Genomic DNA, 12877 nt, shown 5'->3' with positions numbered 1-12877 from the left:
CTTTAAGAAACGACGGCTTAGGTTTCTTGCCAAACCATAGTTCATACGGTGTCGTCTCAACGGATTTAGATGGCGCCCTATTTAACGTGAATGTAGCTGTCTCAAATGCATAACCCCAAAATGATAGCGGTAAATCAGTAAGAGACGTCATAGATCGCACCATATCTAATAAAGCACGATTACGACGTTCGGACACACCATTACACTGTGGTGTTCCAGGTGGCGTGAGTAGTGAAACTATTTCACATTGTATTAACTAAAGGCCAAACTTGTAACTCAAATATTTTACTTCTGCGATCATATCATAGAAACTTTTATTTTGTTACGATGATTCTCCACTTCACTCTGAAATTCTTTGAACTTTTCAAATGTTTCAGACTTGTGTTTCATCAAGTAGATATACTCATATCTGCTCAAATCATTTGTGAAGATCAGAAAATACTGATACCTGCCGCGAGCCTCAATATTCATTGGACCACATACATCAGTATGTATTATTTCTAATAAGTCAGTTGCTCGCTCCATTGTTCCGGAGAACAGAGTCTTAGTCATCTTGCCCATGAGGCATGGTTCGCAAGCATCAAGTGATTTATAATCAAGTGATTCCAAAAGTCCATCAGCATGGAGTTTCTCATGCGCTTTACACCAATATGACCTAAACGGCAGTGCCACAAATAAGTTGCGCTATCATTATTAACTTTGCATCTTTTGGTTTCAATATTATGAACATGTGTATCACTACGATCGAGATCCAACGAACCATTTTCATTGCGTGTGTAACCATATAAGGTTTTATTCATGTAAACAGAACAACAATTTATTCTCTTACTTAAATGAATAACCGTATTGCAATAAACATGATCAAATCATATTCATGCTCAACGCAAACACCAAATAACACTTATTTAGGTTCAACACTAATCCCAAAAGTATAGGAAGTGTGCGATGATGATCATATCAATCTTGGAACCACTTCCAACACACATCGTCACTTCACCCTTAACTAGTCTATGTTCATTCTGCAACTCCCGTTTTGAGTTACTACTCTTAGCAACTGAACCAGTATCAAATACCGAGGGGTTGCTACGAACACTAGTAAAATACACATCAATAATCTGTATATTAAATATACCTTTGTTCACTTTGCCATCCTTCTTATCCGCCAAATACTTGGGGCAGTTCCGCTTCCAGTGACCAGTCCCTTTGCAGTAGCAGCACTTAGTCTCAGGCTTAGGACCAGACTTGGGCTTCTTCACTTGAGCAGCAACTTGCTTGCCGTTCTTCTTGAAGTTCCCCTTCTTCCCTTTGCCCTTTTCTTGAAACTAGTGGTCTTGTTAACCATCAACACTTGATGTTTTTCTTGATTTCTACCTTCATCGATTTCAGCATCACGAAGAGCTTGGGAATTACTTTCGTCATCCCTTGCATATTATAGTTCATCACGAAGTTCTACTAACTTGGTGATGGTGACTATGGTGATGGTGACTAGAGAATTCTGTCAATCACTATTTTATCTGGAAGATTAACTCCCACTTGATTCAAGCGATTGTAGTACCCAGACAATCTAAGCACATGCTCACTGCTTGAGCGATTCTCCTCCATCTTTTAGCTATAGAACTTGTTGGAGACTTCATATCTCTCAACTCGGGTATTTGCTTGAAATATTAACTTCAACTTCTTGGAATATCTCATATGGTCCATGATGTTCAAAACGTCTTTGAAATCTCAATTCTAAGCCGTTAAGCATGGTGCACTAAACTATCAAGTAGTCATCATATTGAGCTAGCCAAACGTTCATAACGTCTGCATCTGCTCCTGCAATAGGTCTGTCACCTAGCGGTGCATCAAGGACATAATTCTTCTGTGCAGCAATGAGGATAAACCTCAGATCACGGATCCAATCCGCATCATTGCTACTAACATCTTTCAACTTAGTTTTCTCTAGGAACATATCAAAATAAACACAGGGAAGCAACAATGCGAGCTATTGATCTACAACATAGTTTGCAAAATACTATCAGGACTAAGTTCATGATAAATTTAAGTTCAATTTAATCATATTACTTAAGAACTCCCACTTAGACAGACATCCCTCTAATCCTCTAAGTGATCATGTGATGCATATCAACTAAACCATGTCCGATCATCACGTGAGATGGAGTAGTTTCAACGGTGAACATCACTATGTTGATCATATATACTATATGATTCACGCTCGACCTTTCGGTCTCCGTGTTCCGAGCCCATATTTGTATATGCTTGGCTCGTCAAGTATAACCTGAGTATTCCGCGTGTGCAACTGTTTTGCACCCGTTGTATTTGAACATAGAGCCTATCACACCCGATCATCACGTGGTGTCTCAGCACGAAGAACTTTCGCAACGGTGCATACTCAGGGAGAACACTTCTTGATAATTAGTGAGAGATCATCTTAAAATGCTACCGTCAAACTAAGCAAAATAAGATGTATAAAAGATAAACATCATATGCAATCAAAATATGTGACATGATATGGCCATCATCATCTTACGCCTTTGATCTCCATCTTCAAAGTATTGTCATGATCTCTATCATCACCGGCATGACACCATGATCTCCATCATCTTGATCTATATCAATGTGTCGTCACACGGTCGTCTCGCCAACTATTGCTCTTGCAACTATTGCTATCGCATAGCGATAAAGTAAAGCAATTATTTGGCGCTTGCATCTTATGCAATAAAGAGACAACCATAAGTCTTTTGCCAGTTGCCGATAACTTCAACAAAACATGATCATCTCATACAACCACTTATATCTCATCACGTCTTGACCATATCACATCACAACATGCCCTGCAAAAACAAGTTAGACGTCCTCTACTTTGTTGTTGCAAGTTTTATGTGGCTGCTACGGGCTTAGCAAGAACCGTTCTTACCTACGCATCAAAAACCACAACGATAGTTTGTCAAGTTGGTGTTGTTTTAACCTTCGCAAGGACCGGGCGTAGCCACACTTGGTTCAACTAAAGTTGGAGAAACTGACACCCGCCAGCCACCTGTGTGCAAAGCACGTCGGTAGAACCAGTCTCGCGTAAGCGTACGCATAATGTCGGTCCGGGCCGCTTCATCCAACAATACCGCTGAACCAAAATATGACATGCTGGTGAGCAGTATGACTTATATCGCCCACAACTCACTTGTGTTCTACTCGTGCATATAACATCAACACATAAAACCTAGGCTCGGATGCCACTGTTGGGGAACGTAGTAATTTCAAAAATTTCCTACGCACACTCAAGATCATGGTGATGCATAGAAACGAGAGGGGAGAGTGTTGTCTATGTACCCTCATAGACCGGAAGCGGAAGCGTTAGCACAACGCGGTTGATGTAGTCGTACGTCTTCACTGCCCGACCGATCAAGCACCGTAACTACGGCACCTCCGAGTTCTAGCACACGTTCAGCTCGATGACGATCCCCGGACTCCAATCCAGCAAAGTGTCAGGGAAGAGTTCCGTCAGCACGAGGACGTGGTGACGATCTTGATGTTCTACCGTCGCAGGGCTTCGCCTAAGCACCGCTACAATATTATCGAGGATTATGGTGGAGGGGGGCACCGCACACGGCTAAGAGAATGATCACGAAGATCAACTTATGTGTCTATGGGGTGCCCCATGCCCCCATATATAAAGGAGTGGAGGAGGGGAGGGCCGGCCCTCTCTATGGCGCGCCCTAGGGGAGTCCTACTCCCACCGGGAGTAGGATTCCCCTTTTCCTAGTCCAACTAGGAGTCCTTCCATGTAGTAGGAGTAGGAGACAAGGAAGGGGAAGAGGGAAGAGAAGGAAGCAGGGGGCGCCGCCCCTCCCCCTAGTCCAATTCGGATTAGTCAATGGGGGGCGCTCGGCCTGCCTCTCCCTCTCCCCTAAAGCCCAGTAAGGCCCATATACTTCTTCCACTGTATTCCCGTAACTCCCCGGTACTCCGAAAAATACCCGAACCACTCGGAACCTTTCCGATGTCCGAATATAGTCGTCCAATATATCGATCTTTACGTCTCGACCATTTCGAGACTCCTCATCATGTCCCCGATCTCATCCGGGACTCCGAACTCCTTCGGTACATCAAAACTCATAAACTCATAATATAATTGTCATCGAAACCTTAAGCGTGCGGACCCTACGGGTTCGAGAACAATGTAGACATGACCGAGACACGTCTCCGGTCAATAACCAATAGCGGAACCTGGATGCTCATATTGGCTCCTACATATTCTACGAAGATCTTTATCGGTCAGACCGCATAACAACATACGTTGTTCTCTTTATCATCGGTATGTTACTTGCCCGAGATTCGATCGTCGGTATCTCAATACCTAGTTCAATCTTATTACCGGCAAGTCTCTTTACTCATTCCGTAATACATCATCTCGCAACTAACTCATTAGTTGCAATGCTTGCAAGGCTTATGTGATGTGCATTACCGAGAGGGCCCAGAGATACCTCTCCGACAATCGGAGTGACAAATCCTAATCTCGAAATATGCCAACCCAACATGTACCTTTTGAGGCACCTGTAGAGCTCCTTTATAATCACCCAGTTACGTTGTGACATTTGGTAGCACACAAAGTGTTCCTTCGGCAAACGGGAGTTGCATAATCTCATAGTCATAAGGACATGTATAAGTCATGAAGAAAGCAATAGCAACATACTAAACGATCGAGTGCTAAGCTAACGGAATGGGTCAAGTCAATCACATCATTCTCCTAATGATGTGATCTCGTTAATCAAATAACAACTCTTTGTCTATGGTTAGGAAACATAACCATCTTTGATTAACGAGCTAGTCAAGTGGAGGCATACTAGTGACACTCTGTTTGTCTATGTATTTACACATGTATTATGTTTCCGGTTAATACAATTCTAGCATGAATAATAAACATTTATCATGAAATAAGGAAATAAATAATAACTTTATTATTGCCTCTAGGGCATATTTCCTTCATGGCTCCCTCCGCACCGAAAGTGGCCCACGCGAACGCCACCAAAGGAGATCAGGGTCGATGACGGGACCCGGGGCCGGGTTCCTCACCAAGTGTCGCGCCCCTGAAGGTAGACCTCCCAGTGCCAGCCCGGCGGAGCCTAGTCCCAGACATGGGTCCTCTGAAGCAGGACGTCGTCGCGAACGGGTCGACGGCGAGGATCCGGGTCGGGCATCGTCGACAACAAATACTATATTCCGCAAAAGTAATATTTTTAAATGATTGGATTGTGATTTCTAACATTTTTATAACTAAAATTGTATAACTAATTTTTCTTTAACATTTCTAACATTTCTATATAACTAACATTTCTATAACATTAATACAGAAAAAACTAGCATTCCTATATAACTAACATTTCTATAACATTAATACAGAAAAAACTAACATTTCTATATAACTAACATTTCTAACACATTTCTATATATAACTAAAATTTCTATAACATTAATACAGAGAAAACAGAAAAAACTAAAAACTAAAAACAGAAAAACTAAAAACTAAAAACAGAAAAACTAAAAACTAAAAACATTGTGTGTGTGTGTGTGTGTTTGTGTGTGTGTGTGTGTGTTTGTGTATGCATGTGTGTGCAGAGGCGAGGGCGACGGCGAGCCAAGGCGATGGCGTCGGCGGCGCGGCGGCTTCGATTGGAGGGAGGAGAGAGGGACAGGGGCTCACAGAGCGGGCGAGAGGTCGAGGCGACGGCAAGTTCCAGGCGACGGCGACGGCGATGGCGACGCGAACCGGTGCGGGGACGGGGACGCGGGCCGGTGCGGGGACGGGGACGGGCCGGCGACGCGGACGGTGTGACGGGGGCAGCGCGACGAGGACAGGGGCGGCGCGGAGTCGACGGGGACGGCGCGACATGGGTGGCGACGGCGCGGGACTAGGCGGCGGCGATGAAGCAGAGGGAAGTGGAGAAGGAAACTGATGAAATTTTTCGAAGTGTTTTCTTATATAGAAAACACCTTTAGTACCGGTTGGAGCCACCAACCGGTACTAAAGGTCCCTTTTGGCCAGGCGAAGCGGTGGGAAGCGCACCCCTTTAGTACCGGGTGGTGGCACCAACCGGTACTAAAGACCCCCCCCCCCTTTAGTATCGGTTGGAGCCACGACCCGATACTAAAGGAGGTGTGCTGGCGCAGGTGCAGTGCGGCAAGTTTAGTCCCACCTCGCTAGCCGAGGGGCGTCCGCACTGGTTTATAAGCCCCAGTGCGGTAGCTCTCTCGAGCTCCTCTTCAAAGCAAGCCTACTGGGCCTACCTGTTCTGTGCTGCCCTGTGGGCCTACAGGGCCTTTGCGGGCCTACATCCTGTCCCAACAACACGTTGGGTTTCTAGTCATATGCAGGCCGCTTTGGCTCAGTAGGCGGGCTTTTTTATTTTCTTGTTTTTTTGCTTTATTTATTTTTGTTTTATTTATTTTTGAGTTGTTTTTTGCTGTATTTACAGTTTCTTTGTGAATATTTTTGCTTTAGGTACAAAAAGTTACAAACTTTCTGTTAGTGCCCGTAGTTTTCAAATTTGAATAGTTTAAGTTTTGAATTATTTAAAATTTATGTGAATCACTAGTTTGTGAATAACTTAACTTTGAAAATAGATTTTTCAATGATTCTTTTTTCTTATATTTAATATTAGTGTGTTTTATCATTATATTCAAATTGGTAATGCTTAGCTTATTTAAAAAATGAAATGCCTTTGTGACAGATGAGTTTTCGTTTGAAACCCTGATACTTCGAAAGAGATTGTCCATTTTGTAAACGAAGTGCATCCAGTTTGTTTACACATAAAATTTCTTCGCGTTTCAAATGCCAAAACACATAACTAGCTACCCTAACTATTACAGAGATTCCCTCCTGGGTGTGAAACACAGAAGAAAGTGATGATAGTGAAGCCGATCACATCCCAGATCTTTGGATGTGAAACTTTTTCTTCGCGTGTGTCCCTTTGCGCCATAGCCATGGAAAATCTTCATCATTTAACTGAATGCTCGGGTCAATATTCACTGTAAATGGAGCAATTTCATCAAACTTTTCATAATCTCCTGACATGCCTGTCTTGTCATCCACTCCCATGATGTTTCTCTTCCCAGAAAGAACTATGTGCGCTTTTGCTCATCGTACGATGTATTCACTTCCTTATCTTTTCTTTTTCTCGGCTTGGTAGACATCTCCTTCACATAGAAAACATGTGCCACATCATTGGCTAGGACGAATGGTTCGTCTGCATACGCAAGATTGTTGAGATCCACTGTTGTCATTCCGTACTGCGGGTCTTCCGTTACCCCGCCTCGTGTCATATTGACCCATTTGCATCGAAACAAAGGGACCTTCAAACCACGTCGATAGTCAAGTTCCCATATGTCCTGTATATAACCATAATATATTTCCTTTCCCATCTTGGTTTCCGCATCAAAGCGGACACCACTGTTTTGGTTGATGCTCTTCTTATCTTGGGCGATCGTGTAAAATGTATTACCATTTATCTCGTACCCTTTGAAAGTCATTATATTCGAAGATGGTAACTGGGACAGCAAGTACAGGTCATCTTCAATAGAGGCGTCATGCATGGTACATGTCTGCAACCAGTTGGTGAAACTCCTGGTTTGTTCACGTGTAATCCAGTCATCAGACCGCTTTGGGTGTTTGGAGCGTAGCAAATTCTTGTGTTCATCCATATACGGAGCCACCAAGGCGGAATTCTGTAGAACTGTGTAGTGTGCTTCAGTGAGAGAATGTCCGTCCATACATATTATTTGTTCCCCTCCTAGTGTGCCTTTTCCATACAGTCCGCCCTTATGCCGCGATTCAGGAACACCAATCGGCTTAAGGTCAGGAATAAAGTTAATACAAAACTCAATGACCTCCTCATTTTCATGGCCCTTAGAGATGCTTCCTTCTGGCCTAGCACGGTTATGAACATATTTCTTTAAGACTCCCATGAACCTCTCAAAGGGGAACATATTGTGTAGAAATACAGGACCCAAAACGTTAATCTCTTCGCATAAGTGAACTAGGACGTGTGTCATGATGTTGAAGAAGGATGGTGGGAACACCAACTCGAAACTGACAAGACATTGCACCAAATCATTCTCTAACCTTGGTACGATTTCTAGATCGATTACCTTCTGAGAGATTGCATTGAGGAATGCAAATAGCTTCACAATGGCTAATCGAACATTTTTCGGTAGAAGCCCCCTCAATGCAACCGGAAGCAGTTGCGTCATAATCACGTGGCAGTCATGAGACTTTAGGTTCTGGAACTTTTTCTCTGCCATGTTTATTATTCCCTTTATATTCGACAAGAAGCCAGACGGTACCTTAATACTGAGCAGGCATTCAAAGAAGGTTTCCTTCTCTTCTTTGGTAAGAGCGTAGCTTGCATGACCCTGACGTATGCCGTATTTTCCGTGCATACGTTGCTGGTCCTCCCATGCCTCAGGTGTATCTTTTATCTTCCCATACACGCCCAAGAAGCCAAGCAGGGTCACACAAAGATTCTTCGTCACGTGCATCACGTCGATTGCGGAGCGGACCTCTAGGTCTTTCCAATAGGGCAGGTCCCAAAATATAGATTTTTTCTTCCACATGGGTGCGCGTCCGTCAGCGTCATTCGGAACAAGTTGTCCACCAGGACCCTTTCCAAAGACCACCTTCAAATCCTTGACCATATCATGTACATCAGCACCAGTACGGTGGCGAGGCTTCGTCCGGTGATCCTCCTCACCTTTGAAATGCTTGCCTTTCTTTCTTACGGGATGTCTGCCCAGAAGAAATCGACGATGTCCCAGGTACACATTCTTCTTACAATTAGCCAAATATATACTGTCGGTATCGTCTAAACAGTGCGTGCATGCGCGGTATCCCTTGTTTGTCTGTCCTGAAAGGTTACTGAGAGTAGGTCAATTATTGATGGTCACGAACAGCAACGCCTTTAGGTCAAATTCTTCCCCCATGTGCTCATCCCACGCACGTACACCTGTTCCATTCCACAGTTGTAAGAGTTCTTCAACTAATGGCCTTAGGTACACATCAATGTCGTTGCCGGGTTGCTTAGGGCCTTGGATGAGCACTGGCATCATAATGAACTTCCGCGTCATGCACAACCAAGGAGGAAGGTTATACAAACATAGAGTCACAGGCCAGGTGCTATGGTTGCTGCTCTGCTCCCTAAAAGGATTAATGCATCTGCGCTTAGACCAAACCATACGTTCCTTGCGCCATCTGCAAACTCCTTCCCGTACTTTCTTTCGATTTTTCTCCACTGCGACCCGTCAGCGGGTACTCTCAACTTTCCGTCTTTCTTACGGTCTTCTCTGTGCCATCGCATCACCTTGGCATGCTCTTTGTTTTGGAACAAACGTTTCAACCGTGGTATTATAGGAGCATACCACATCACTTGGCAGGAATCTTCTTCCTGGGGCGCTCGCCCTCGACATCACCAGGGTCATCGCGGCTAATCTTATAGCGTAATGCACCGCATACCGGGCAAGCGTTCAAATCCTCGTACTCATTGTGGTAGAGGATGCAATCATTAGGGCATGCATGTATCTGCTGCACCTCTAACCCTAGAGGGCAGACAGCCTTCTTTGCTTCGTACGTACTCTCGGGCAATTTGTTGTCCTTTGGAAGCATATTCTTTATCATTACCAGCAACTTTCCAAATCCCTTGTCAGATACACCATTCTCTGCCTTCCATTGTAGCAATTCCAGTGTGGTGCCCAGCTTTTTCTTATCACCTACGCAATTCGGGTACAACATTTTTTTGTGATCCTCTAACATGCTCTGCAACTTCTTCTTCTCCAAATCACTTGCGCTGTTTCTCTTTGCATCGGCAATGGCCCGACCTAGATCATTAACGGGCTCATCCGATGCCTCTTCTTCAGCTTCTTCCTGCATTGCCGGCTCAGCTTCTTCCCGCATTACCGGCTCAGCTTCTTCCCTCATTGTTGTATCATCGTATTCAGGGAACCCATGGCCAGGATAGCTGTCGTCGTCCTCTTCTTCTTCATTGTCTTCCATCATAACCCCTCTTTCTCCGTGCTTGGTCCAAACATTATAATGGGGCATGAAACCGGACTCAAATAGGTGGACGTGAATGGTTCTTGATGTAGAGTAATTGTGACCATTCTTACAGCCAGCACTGGACAAGGCATAAAACCATCCGCCCGCTTGTTTGCCTCAGCCGCGAGCAGAAAAGTATGCACGCCATTAATGAACTCGTGAGAGCATCGGTCATCGTACATCCATTGCCGGCTCATCTTCAATACACAACACCGAAAACACCAAATTAATACAATACATAAAGTTCATACAACACTTAAATGCAACAAATAAATAACTCTCTAGCTAAAAAATTTAAATGCAACAACAAATGCGATCAAGATCGCAACTAAGGTAACAATTGATCCAACAGCATAATGATACCAAGCCTCACTATGAATGGCATATTTTCTAATCTTTCTAATCTTCAAGCGCATTTTCTCCATCTTAATCTTGTGATCATCGACGACATCGGCAACATGCAACTCCAATTCCAGCTTCTCCCCCTCAATTCTTTTCAATTTTCTTTCAAATCCTCGTTTTCTCTTTCAACTAAATTTAACCTCTCGACAATAGGGTCGGTTGGAATTTCCGGTTCAACTACCTCCTACATACAAATATCTATGTCAGCTTGATGGGCATAATTTTTCATAAACACGAAATGCAACAAATAGTTTTAAAAGAGAATATACCACATCCGAATCATAACAAGGCGCGAGGGCCGACGGGGACGGATATCAAAACCATGGCACTATGTATAACAAACAACGTACAGGTAAGATAATTATACGAGTAACTATATATCCAAATCACACAAACATCAATTTTTTTATAAAAATTCATGAACAAGAGGCTCACCACAAGGTGGTGCCGGCAACGGGACGGTGCGGGCGATCGACGGTGGTTACGACGGAGATTTAGAAGGCACTAAGTAAAACACACCTACATATGCAAACTAAGTGTTATTTTGAGCTCAATTTGCATATAAATCAAATACTACCACATATAATTCCTCCCAAATTACTAAAACCCACAATTAATCACTATATGAACCAATGCAAGAGCCAATCTAGAAATGAGAGATGAAAGGACAAAGTTGCTAACCTTTGTGATCATTTGAATGGATGGGGGCCTGCAAATCTTGACAAATTTGGGGCAAATTTTGTGATGAACTCGAGAGGAAGAAGGGAAGAACAGAGGAGAGAGAGAGGGGAAAGGGGGAGAACAGAGTGCTGGTGGACGAAGGGTTTATATAGGACGACCTTTAGTACCGGTTCGTGGCACAAACCGGTACTAAAGGTGCTGGAGGGGCCCCACTCTGACAACATCCTGCCACCACTCTCATTAGTACCGGTTCGTGGCACGAACAGGTGCTAAAGGTTCGCCACGAACCGGTACTAAAGAGCTCCTCCCGCCTAGCCGTTGGAACCGGCACTAATGGACACATTAGTGCCGGTTCTATTACAAACCGGAACTAATGTGTCTCACATTTAACCCTTTTTCTACTAGTGTATACTAAGCCGCCACTAAAAGGCTAACACGCGCATAAACTATAAACGAAAATGAGAGAAACAAACAATACATCTTACATAGGGAAGACCCCACCCAGCAACCGCCTGAGACGGATAAACTAGAGCATTCCACAACAAAACACATAAATCCTTTTTGCCTTCTCACCTTCAAAAATCGTTATCAACCAGGACATGCTTTTGGTTTTTTCTGTCATGTCAGCATCCTTCGTTGCCTTCAATTCATCATTTTATATGTGCCCCGTCATTTGTTAGCGTAAGATGAACCCCAACCTCTCCATTGCCATCATCATGTTGCGCCAGCGCCTCTCATTGAAGAGCAGTTGCTCCCAAGTATAGTTCTCCCGTTCATCTTCGGTTCAAGGACCTGCACAATAATTCATAAAAGGAGCAAGCATAGAAGATATATTCAGTGGATGACCTAATCACCTTGAACTCAAAACATGCGCTGTTCCCGAGCTTCCATATTTCCCAATATATCATAGTTGAACATATAATATGTAGATTATTACTTCCAGGAATGAAAATAGGAATCCACCAGACATATTGCGTAAAGGAACTGAGTCTAGTTTTCGCCCCCAAACATTTAGTGACAATACTCCAAACACATTTCGCCGTAGAACACCTAAAGAATAGATGCAAAATTCATTCATCTTCCTAGCAAAAGTGACACAGAGAGCCGCCACTCCACTTCATTTTAACCATGTTATCTTTTGTTGCAATGTCATTGCGCCAAATAAGCCACAACCATATCTTAATTTGTAATGCTATTTTACCTTTGCATGAATGTTTAAAGGACCTGTCAGGACCAGCATCAGATAAATTATTATAAATAGTTTTCACAAAAAAGAAGAAAACCAGTTTTGTTCCATTTCCGTCTAGGGATATCCTCATCCCGGCTCAGCTTGATTGTACTAAGAAAACTTCTCAAATCATTCAACTGCCTCATATGCCAATTGTTTAGCTATCTTCTAAAGGTCGTAGCACATCTAGTATCAACCATTTGACTAACAGCTCGTTTGGCTCCCATCTAACAATTTTCTCTATTTCGTTACATATTCCATAGAGCTCATGGAAGATTGTCATAAAGGGTTGATCTTGTTGGAAATATGAGCAATTTATCAAATGATTTTATTAACAGAAATACTAGATAAAGCATGACTAATATAGTAGAGATAAAATAAGTCATGCGTTCTGACAGAGAGAAGGAAAATAGCTTCTGCATATATGAACCGTAGCTTATCATATCTATAGTAGACAGTAGAACAAGTTGCATATATGAGGTAGA

This window comes from Triticum aestivum, chromosome 4A (genome assembly GCF_018294505.1).
Source record: "Triticum aestivum cultivar Chinese Spring chromosome 4A, IWGSC CS RefSeq v2.1, whole genome shotgun sequence".
NCBI lineage: Eukaryota > Viridiplantae > Streptophyta > Magnoliopsida > Poales > Poaceae > Triticum > Triticum aestivum.
The sequence above is the reverse complement of the archived record's forward strand: the minus strand, read 5'-3'. Positions refer to the sequence as shown.